At 50.2% G+C, this 10,389-nt stretch overlaps 1 long non-coding RNA gene across 1 annotated transcript; it reads left to right on the forward strand.

The window, feature by feature from the left end:
* Positions 1-521: 521 nt before the first annotated feature.
* On the forward strand, positions 522-2,033 carry LOC149328308 (uncharacterized). Its single transcript, XR_016285491.1, has 2 exons — positions 522-756; positions 1,662-2,033. It is a non-coding gene; the product is annotated as an uncharacterized LOC149328308 (long non-coding RNA).
* Positions 2,034-10,389: the final 8,356 nt, after the last annotated feature.

Below are 10,389 nucleotides of genomic sequence, written 5' to 3' on the forward strand. Positions count from 1 at the left end.
GTGACTCATTCTCCAAAAATTCCAAACCCTTTTCACGTGTTTTTGCCTCTTTCCCTCTCTCTTTCAAGTCTTCAAGTCCAATATCTCCCCACCTGTTCTCCCGGCCGTGCCCTTTTCCAGGGAGCGGGCTAACCCCCCACCCCGCGAAGCGCTATTTTTTCTTTTTGGTTGTCACTTTCTCAAACCTGTTTTCCCTCGCACGCAGCTACGCGCTTCGCTGTTCCTCCACCTCCCTGTCTCCACCTTTCAGCTCGAGGACTTTTCTCGGAACCACAAAACCTGTGTAAAGGAAAATTACTCTCTCCCCTCCAGCCAACCCCCCCCCCCCCCCCCCAACACACACCATCGTCTCCACTGCTCGTCTTGGAACCGCGCGACTCATCACAATAAGACATTCTTGACTGCACGGCGGAGCTCAACCACGTGCACAACCAACGCGACGAAAATGCATGCACACTCGAGCTAGTACCGTTCATAGTCTGTGCACGCGAAAAGCCACACTCATGTATTAGGAGAGCTCCGACGCTGTTCGTACCGCCTGCAAGATCTTTTGTAAGTACTAAAACTCTTTTACCTTGATATACGTCTGGAAGTTAAAGTGGTTTTTGTAGTAAATGTTGCTTCGACTACATGCGCCTTTATTTTTTAGGCAGGAGAAGAGAGCGAGTCAAAAAGCACGAGGACGACTTCTGTGTACCCACTCTCATTGCGAAATGGCTTGCTTGACGTCGTGCGCAGTGGAATTGTGGCCGAATGGTGAGAATTTAATTTTTCGTCTTTGGTGAGATGAACTCACTAAAGATTCACTACTTTGGCTAACAGCGGGTTTGAACTCATATGACTTGAGATAGGATGCATTCGGGAATATGTCCTTTACCGCTTATGCACGACGGAAATCAGAACCGCTTAATTAATTTTCCACTGCAGACTAGTTGGTAAGGATATGTGTAATACTTCCGTAGTGTTTCTTTTTGCCTTCTACTCTTGCAGACTCAATAGAAAATCCGCAATTACTGGTTAAAGCTTTTGCCCAAGTTCTCTCGCAATGAAAAAGGGCATTACTCTGGACTATAAGACTAGTATTTTTGTGTGGTTTTCAAGTTGCAGTTTCGAATCCAACTATAGCATGCATGCGAAGCAACTAAGGTAAAACAAAGGTGCCCTGAGTTCCTTGCGTTCAGCGTATTTCGTCAAAAATCGCAAGCCGCATTTTTAACCCCATTAAATAAAACTAATCAAAAATGTTGTTTTACGTCCATGTGGAAGAGACGCTACAACCTGTGCATGTTTACTGGAATAAAAAATTACCTCGCAATTTAGAGATACGAGTTATATTAAAACAAAATAATACATTAATCTGTTTTCAATATCACATTAATTTGCTTATCTCGCATTGAATATATTTACTGGGAGTGCGACACGACGCATTAAACTAAATTAAACCATTTGGTATAAGGGAAGTTTAGTAAATTAAATTCCACTTTGTGCAACTAATGTGGTGCTGGTTCTTAAGAATAAATTAAAAATTATCCTGTAAAATATGTTGCTAGTGTCTTCACGATGACTGTGTTTCACAAAATTCGGTGTTATTTAATCATTTTTGTTTTTGTTCTGTGATGGCCATAATTCAACTTACCATGACATCATGCATCTCTTTGCAGGCTTGGCGCTTCGTGAGGCCATCGTGCAAGAACAGGACGAGGAATTGCTTTTAATGCAGTCCAGCAGTCCCCTTGCAAGTGGAGTGCAACGATTACTTTGGATATGACTGATCAGTTCACTGGAGGACAGCTCCGTTGAGCGCTTTATGGATGCCTTAGCCGTGCCGCAGCAGCTTGCCGAGATGCTTTGTCCAACCTGATCGGCACGCACCAAACTTGAAAATAAATTGTTTTCCCACAGCCTCTGCCACCATGCTCTTGGGCCCCTTTTCTTTACTCCCCACGGTGGCTGGTGGTAGCGCAAACCATCCTGTGTGCGCTAGAAGCGTGATTCTTGTAACTCAAAGCAATAAACGGGTCTTTTTTCTGGAATTCTTTCGCTACCTCATTTATGAATATTTGCTAGGTAGAATGGTATGTATGTACATCCATCCACAGTGCCGGTCATTGCCGAGTGGGTTAATTGCATGTGCCCGCGTTCGAAAGCTGGATGCCATTATTCGAAAGCTGGAAACCATTATTCGAAAGCTGGATGCCAATATTCGAAAGCTGGAAACCATTATTCGAAAGCTGGCTACCAATGTTTGAAAGTTGGCTACCAATGTTTGAAAGTTGGATGCCAGTATGAGACCTTTGCTGGTCCATGCTGCAGAACGAACATCGGGACTGCGTTGGCCGCTTGATCGGCCGAGCGTTGGCCCAAAACTGGCATGAAAGTAAGGCCAATGTGTGAAGTGGTAGCGCTCGGCCCAAATGCCAGTGTAGGACCGATGTTCGTGCCAAGTTTTGCCAACACTTGCGCGACGTTCGGCCAATGTTGTTGTGCTGCCTGGGAATGCGTTAATGCAGTAGCTAGTTTGTGCGAATGTGAACAAACAGCCGGTCGAAAGTACTTCCGGATGAAATGCGGGAGCCTATTACATATATGCCTTCTGTCTGGTTAGCTTTCATGAATGATGCTTCGTTGTAATGAAGCGTCTTTGTTTGACATAGTTTCATGGTTCCTACTAGTGGTATCTGAGTGGAAGACAGCGAAGAGAGACGCAGACGACGCGTGGATTGGTTTGATTTATGGGGTTGAACATCCCAAAGCGACTTACGCAATGAGAGACGCCGTAGTGGCGGGCTTCGGACAATTTTGTCCGCCTGGATGTTTTTAACGTGCTCTGACATAGCATGGTATACGGGCCTCTAGCATTTCACCTCCATCGAAATTCAGCAGCCGCGGGCGGGATCTAACCCGCGTCTTTCGGGCCAGCGGCCAATCACCATAACCACTGAGCCACGGCGGCGGCTATTGCGTTCATTGTACAGCTCTGACCGGTTTTGACTTTTTTCCAAGGCAGCCACTATACCACGAGACCGAGACCGCTCTGTCAGCTACGACCACGCCTCTTACCGCGAAAAACGACACAACAAGGGATAGCCAGCAGGTTCGCAAAAGCTGTGGGGTTGCCATCATATGTATGGCTCTATTGGCACCGCCATATTGCCTGTCCGTCTGCTCTGCTCCGCGGCATTCCCGCGTCTCGTACTGTGCGCGGCCCCCAAACTCAAGTTGCGAGGAGGGGATAGTAACGAGATAGCGGTAATGTGCTTTGCTCCCGGCGCCTTAAGAATGGGCAGGTTAGGTCAAGGGATAGGGACTGTTAGCGTGGCCATCGTCTTGGGGGGCGAGTGTGGGAACGGAAGTCACACTTTCCATCTCTAAACAATGATTCCCAACCACGCTGTAAGAATATCCCCCATCTGACTGCGACATCAAACCAATTCCAACTTTCGACGGCGTTGCCCACAGTTACGCCCGTCTAAAGTCGAGCAGGCGGTTCATGTTGACTGGAACCTTGGCCAGGATCGATATACTGTGCCCCAGAGCTAGCGGTCAAGGCGAGGGAGGCGGTCGCGAAAGCTGGCTCGCTCCGTATCCAGGCCGCCCGTCACCAGCTGGGATGAATGATGAACGAATAAACTGCTTTAATTCTTAAAAATAAACTACGTTCACTCAGGGTGCAGCTCCAAGCTTGGGAACACAACTAGTGGCGAATGCCCTGGCACGTTCTGCCAGCCACTGCAGTCAGGCGGCTGCGGAGTTAGAGAGGCGCTGCTCCCTGGAGGTAAGGGTAGGATGTTGGATGATGAACTGGAGATGGGGTGGGAATGGGTAGGCCATGGTATATCATGCGGGAAAGGGAAAGTGCTCACGACGGATGGATATAGCAACGGGCGGAGGATGGGGCCGGGGTAAGTGTAGACGGCGTCAGTCAGGAGTTGTCTCCGGATACCAGCCTGTTCCCCAGGAGGAGGAGAAGGAGCAGGAAAACTTTATTTCTTCAAAAGCGCATGTAAATGGTTCCGTGCTGCATGGCTATCAGTCCTGGACTGACGGCGGCCCACTCCAAGGCACGGACCAGGATAACCAGGTCTGAGCTGGCCAACACGGCCTCCCACTGCTCAAGAGATGGATCTTGCAGCAGAGCCACTGGAGGCGCACTTTCTTGCATTCCCACAGTATATGATCGCATGTCGCCGGGTCCCCTGCTCCATTTACATTCCGGCTTCACCTCTTGCGGTTGTTGTTTGCTGAGTATATAACGACTGAGAAAACATTTTGTCTGGAGTCTTCTCCAAACACACTTGTGCTCCTTGACCGAAGTCTTATCCGGCGGCGGAAAAACCTCCGGCTCAACTTGGAGTGATTTGTAATGTCATGGAAGGACACCACCCCATCTCTTGTGAACCCTCCCGGAACAGGTTACTCACCTGCTGGGTTGATGAAACATCGGGCTTTTTCGTGAGCCGCCTCGTCCCCCGGGTTTCCAGAGTGTGCCGGCACCCATATCGCCTCAGCCTCTCTCTTTCCTCTGCGTCGAACTCGGATCAAAAGCAGAGACGCCGCAGCTGATATACTGCCCTTCTCGAAATTGCAGATTGCCGTTTTCAAGTCACTCAAGGCCAGATCAGCCTTTGTGCTAGGTATAACTAGAGCGATTGCCGTCTCCTACGCCGTCTCGGAGGACCTGGTTCTGACCTTCCCGGAAGCGATTTAGCGTCCCCGCGTATCCACTACGGTTACGGGAAATGATTGCCTGTCTCCATTTGCACCAACCTCGGCGTAGGACGCTCCTTCGTATTTCCCATACTTCGCGCACAGTGCTTTCGCCCTCGTTTTTCTTCTGTCTTCGTAATGCAGCGGATGCATGTTTTTCGTCAATAGTTTGATGTGTTTACCTATCTGTGCTGTGTCTTGGCTGTGTTTTCCTATCTACCCGCCCCCCCCCCCTCCCCCCGGAGCTTCCACCACTCTGTCAATCTTCTTTGTAGAATGTTTCTCCCAGCCCTTGATTTCGAGAGTCTGGCCATCTGCATCGTTAGATGCGCCTCCTTTAACTCATCCGAGATGTTGAGGGAAGGTGGGACGGGGTAGGGGGTGCTTATGTCGAGCAAGGCGGAAGTCAGCGAGTTGAGATGACAAAGAAAATGGCGTAGGGGGAGGGTTGCCAGAGCGCACCCGACCGTGATCACGGGAACACCATGTGCACGCTGGCCGTGTCACGCGTCTCGTGCTACCTTTATACTTCACGCGGATGGCGAGCTGCCACGGACAAAACACGGAGGCGGGACAATGTCGAAGCGAGTGTCGCCATTTTGTACAAAAGCCTTTTTGTAGGAACGCCCATCGACACCTTTGTCCGATACTCTCTGCAAGACTCGAGAGGCATCTTTACGTTCCGGCTTGCAGCCAACGTCGTCCGTATGGAAGTTGGTCTTTGGACGGACAGCGGGCAGGCGTTCTGAGCTGCGTTAGGTACGTCATATTACATATACAACGGTCTCTTCGAGTTCTCCATGCAGGCGACATGAATATAAACGCCAAAAATGTATTCTTCGCTGACATCTTCTTTAGGTATGCCTAATTTTTATCTGGGGTGCTACTTCTGATGAACCTTTTCCTTTTCCGTATCTATAATCATTCCCTCTTGATCTTCATCGTCCTTACATCCTCCACCACCATGTATTGCCACCCTCTTCCGAGAACATCCTCGGGGCCTACATGTGGGCACGGGAAAATTTATACTCTTTTTTTTTTTTTTATTCGAGCTGTTTGCCATCAGGCATAATGAAAAAGGAGAGAAAGTTATAAAAAGGAGTGCAAACAAACCTCGCTTAAAAAGCGGCACAAGTTCGTGATATAGCGATTATCTAGAGTCCACTTGGTATAGTCGTCTGCAACGTCCCATCGCAGGCCAACGTTTCTTAATAAACGTCGTCTCACGGAAGCTGTAGCCGGGCAAGTCCACAGCAAGTGTTTTTCATCACACAGGTCGGGCGCAGCACCACAATGGGGACACTTGTCTGTCACTTCGTAACGTTTGTCACGCCACCGATGACGCACACAAGGAGTCAGAGCCGCTCCTGCCCGAATCCGGCGCACAGATACCTCCTCCTCCCGAGTGAGACTCCGGGGGAGAGGGTACGAACACGGAGGAATTAGAGCGCGTGTTCGCTGACGCAAAGACTGTTTCTCGGAAACATGGGACAGGAACGGATCTGAGGGAAGAGGGGAAGGTGGCGGGATATCGGATGTGTCAAGGTGTGTCATTGCATCCACATGAATATTATGCGGATCCTGGGCATGCCCGCGAATCCAGTGTATACGCACAGGACAAGGGTATTTTGTGCAAAGTTGGTGAATGGATTGTGTAACTTGGAATGTGCGCCGGACAGCCTTAAGCTGTTTAAAGGTGCACTGAAGAGGAATCTGAACTTGTCTTTTTGCCGCGGGAACTCGATCTACACGTTCCTAGCATTCTTAGAAACTGCGACTTATTGCCCTGTGTGGCCACGCGTTTGTCGACTCCGCCCATCGTACGAGGCAGAATTCAAAAAAAAGGGCGGGAGCCGGACGTTAATTCGATTTAATTAGGGAAATCGGCCATACAGGGCAATAAGTTGCAGTTTCTAAGAATGCTAGGAACGTCTAGATCGAGTTCCCGCGGCAAAAAGACAAGTTCAGAGTCCTCTTCAGTGCACCTTTAAGGGCGGCAAGGGAGTCGGTGTAAATGTGTACAATATTGAAAGTAGGTACGAGTGGAAGAGATGCAATGGCATTGTGTATCGCCTGAAGCTCCAAGGCCAGGGGGGAGCAAGTATCCGAGCTATATGTAGCGCGGGAGTTGAGATGAGGATGTGAGGGACTGTAAACTGCAGTAACTCCCTGCACTGCTGTGTGTGATGCATCGGTGTATATTATGCACCCTGAAGGAAGATGGGCGGCTGATATCGGCGTCGAAGCAGAGGGGCGATTGTCTGTCAGCTGACAGTATGACCATGGGGGAAGAGTCTGTAAACGATGAAGCTGAAGCGACATCTTGCGTGCTCTGTTTGCCTCACGCTGGTCGATAAGTTCACTCAATGTATTAAGTTGAGCGTACTCTTGGAGAATGGGTATGGGTGTGATACGCGGAAGATAAGTTATGGCGCGCATAGCCTCCCGATTGATTGATTCAGGGAGTCCCACTGTCGTCGGGTGAGGCGATGAAATTGCGCTTGGTACACAATCCGCGGCTGAAGGATGGAGCGCACGAGCTGACGGGCAGTATCAAAACGCGCTCCGCCAGAGCGCATAGCTATGCGTCGAATCAGACCGAGAGTAGCGTGAGCCGATTTACGGGTCGCGTTTAGCCACGGAGTCCCAGTCCCAGATGTATGAAGTAGGAGACCTAGAACACGCACACTTTCAACTTGAGGAATTGGAGAATTGTCTACCGTAAAGGTAAAAGGTGCTGCTTTCCGTAAGCCACTTCTGTTGCCAATGCGAATGAAACAAGATTTATTACACGAGAGGGTCAGACCCAAAGGGGGTAGTCGTGATGTTAAGGCATCCAGCGCTTGCTGAAGCGCCGACTGTTGCACAGACGCATCTGGATTACAGGACCACAAGGTTATGTCGTCGGCGCACGCAAGGACGCGCACAGAAGGAATTTTCTCTAGGGCTCGGACAAGAGGTATAAAAGCTACATTAAATAATGTGGGGGCGAGGACGGAGCCCTGGGGTACACCGCGGTTGGAGGTAAAGTGACCAAAAGGCTTCCCATGGATACGTACACTGAAGGTTCTGTTTGTTAAAAATGAGTGAATTGAAAGGAGAAAGCGATGCGGGAGACCGAGATCTTGAAGGGTGCCAAGAATAGAAGAGTGTAGGACGTTGTCATATGCCTTTGTGATGTCAGTCGCGATCACCGTGCGAACAAGATGACTATGGGGAGAATGGTTTAGTACGTCCGCAGCCAAAACAGCCAGACCGTCTTCTGTTCCAATGTGAGGGCGGAACCCAATTTGAGATTCTGGATAACAATCATTCGATTCCAGCCACCACGACAAGCGAGCTGCTAGAATGTGTTCATAAAGCTTACAGATAGTAGGCGTAAGTGAAATAGGGCGGAGGGCCGAAAGAGAAACCGGCGGCTGACCTGATTTGGGGATTGGGACAACGATTGAATGTTTCCACTCTGCAGGAATAACAACAGAATGCCACACCTCATTGAATGTATCAAGGAGGGAATGTAGAGCAGGTCCTTCCAAGTTGCGAAACAACGAGTTAGGTACACCGTCATGCCCGGGAGCAGTGCTTGTTTTGAGGCGATCTATGGAGGCCAGCAATTCTGCCATGGTAAAATCTGAAGTAACCTCATCAGGGGGCTCAGAAATCGATAATATGGGAGAAGGGGTGGGGAGGCAGTCATGATGTGGGAAAAACTGACGGGCTGCTTGTTGTGCAAATGAAGTTTCATCCACATTCAGAGCCAAGCGAATGCTCTCGGTATAATCAGCTACTTGAGAAGTGCGTTCCATGGCGTGAAATACCCGCCAAAGATGTCTATTACCCTGTGTAGAGGAGAGGCGGGCACACCATGCAGCCCAGCGTTGTCTGCTAAGTCGCTTTGAGTAGCGCCGCGCACGTGCAGTAGCCCGATGAAGAGCTGGAAGAGCTGAAGGGTCGTCGGGATTACGAGAAGCATAATGATCCGCCCTGCGACGAAGAGCCCAGAGATTAAGGAGATGCATGTCCGGGTTCGGATCATCCTCATTTACAGTAGTGGCGAATGTATGAGTGGACAAAACAGCTGAGAGGGTAGACAGAACAGTAGATGGGTTCAGCGTAGACAACCTATTATCTGCGCGTACGGAATCCCATGATGTAAAGCGCACGCTGCGGCGTATTTTCCGGAGACGCGAAGTTGTGATGGAGATTAAAATAGGGCTGTGATCACTGCCCCAAGTGTCTGGTTCAACATTCCAACGAGGGTAGCCGGGCCCTAACCACCAAGACAAATCAGGCGAATACGGACCACCCCGAGGGCGCGTTGAAGTTTGCGGTCGATTTAGTAGTTGAAATGAATGATCTAGAAAGGTGCCATGAATGTGAGCACCCCGGGAGGAATCCAAAGGGTAGCCCCACGATGTGTGAGCGCCGTTGAAATCTCCGCCAACTAAAATAGGGGTGCCCGAGTCGTTATTACGGAGAAAACGAATCCAACCTAGGTTGGGAGACACTGTTCCCGGACGACCATAGAAAGATACAAGTATCAGTGGTGTATGTGCAGGTTTTACGAGAAGGCCAACGACCTCCTGGCGAGTGTTGCACCACCGTGAAAGATCGATCGGTGTATGGGGAACCGAACGATGAACATAAATTGCAGATTTACCGGGATGGAGGGAGGAAGCGATGCAGCGGCGATCAGGGATGGAAGGAGAATGGTACGCGCAGAAACCAGAGAGGCGAGGAAGGGAATTGTGCTCTTGAAGAAGGAAGGCCCAGGCCTTGAGTTTGCCGTCACGCAGGCGGATGTTCACTTCAGATGACTTATTGGCAAAGCCACGGCAGTTCCATTGCACCACCAGAGATGATGCACTAGCCATGGCGAGGCCGAAGAGCTTCAACGATCAGGGTGGTCAACTGCTGCATGAGTGCCATTATTTTCTCCACTGCCGGGGAGTGCACATTAGATGGGACCTCGGCGCCGTTATGTGGCTCAGTGCTGTTTGGAGATGAGTCGTGAGGAGGTAGCTCGTTCGCTATGTTTCTTCGAGATGGCTGTGAGCGCCGCTGTTCTCGACGCTTAGTGAGATCCTCTAAGTGGCGACAAGCCTCTGCGATGGCATTGTCGAGAGCGGTGTCTTCATCTGTGGTGTCCGTGGCTTTACGTGTTGATGTGGGCTTCCTTCCTCGACGGTGAACAGCTTGTGCGTAGGAAAGTGGCTGAGCAGGCACGTTAATAGTCGGGGAGTCAGGTGTAGGAAGTGCAGGGAAGTCGTCTTCAGCACACGCAAGAGCAGCGAAGCGATTGCTTGTGCTGATGCCAGTGCTCTCGGACGGCTTGTTCGACTTCTTTGCCTTCTTCTTTGGACAATTAGGAGAACGAATGTCGTGGCCTGGTAATTTGCACAGGGCACAAAGGCCTGCTGTCTGGTCCATATCGGCCACTGCTGCAGGATTGGGGCAGGTAGTCTGCATATGCCCTTCTTTATGACAGTGGTAGCAAAAGATACGGCGTGGACGGAAGGGCTGCGGCTTGACAATGGCGCCGTAATAGGTCATGAAGTCTGGTAGATTGGACGGGCCTTGAAGGGTGAGGAGGTACGTGCCCCGGCGCCCCATAGGCCGGGCATGGAGTACTGTGTGTGTAGAACAACGGATATTTGTTCTCACTTCCTGGGGAGGGCTAGT

This window comes from Amblyomma mixtum, chromosome 9, assembly GCF_055824585.1.
Source record: "Amblyomma mixtum isolate Tamu chromosome 9, ASM5582458v1, whole genome shotgun sequence".
NCBI lineage: Eukaryota > Metazoa > Arthropoda > Arachnida > Ixodida > Ixodidae > Amblyomma > Amblyomma mixtum.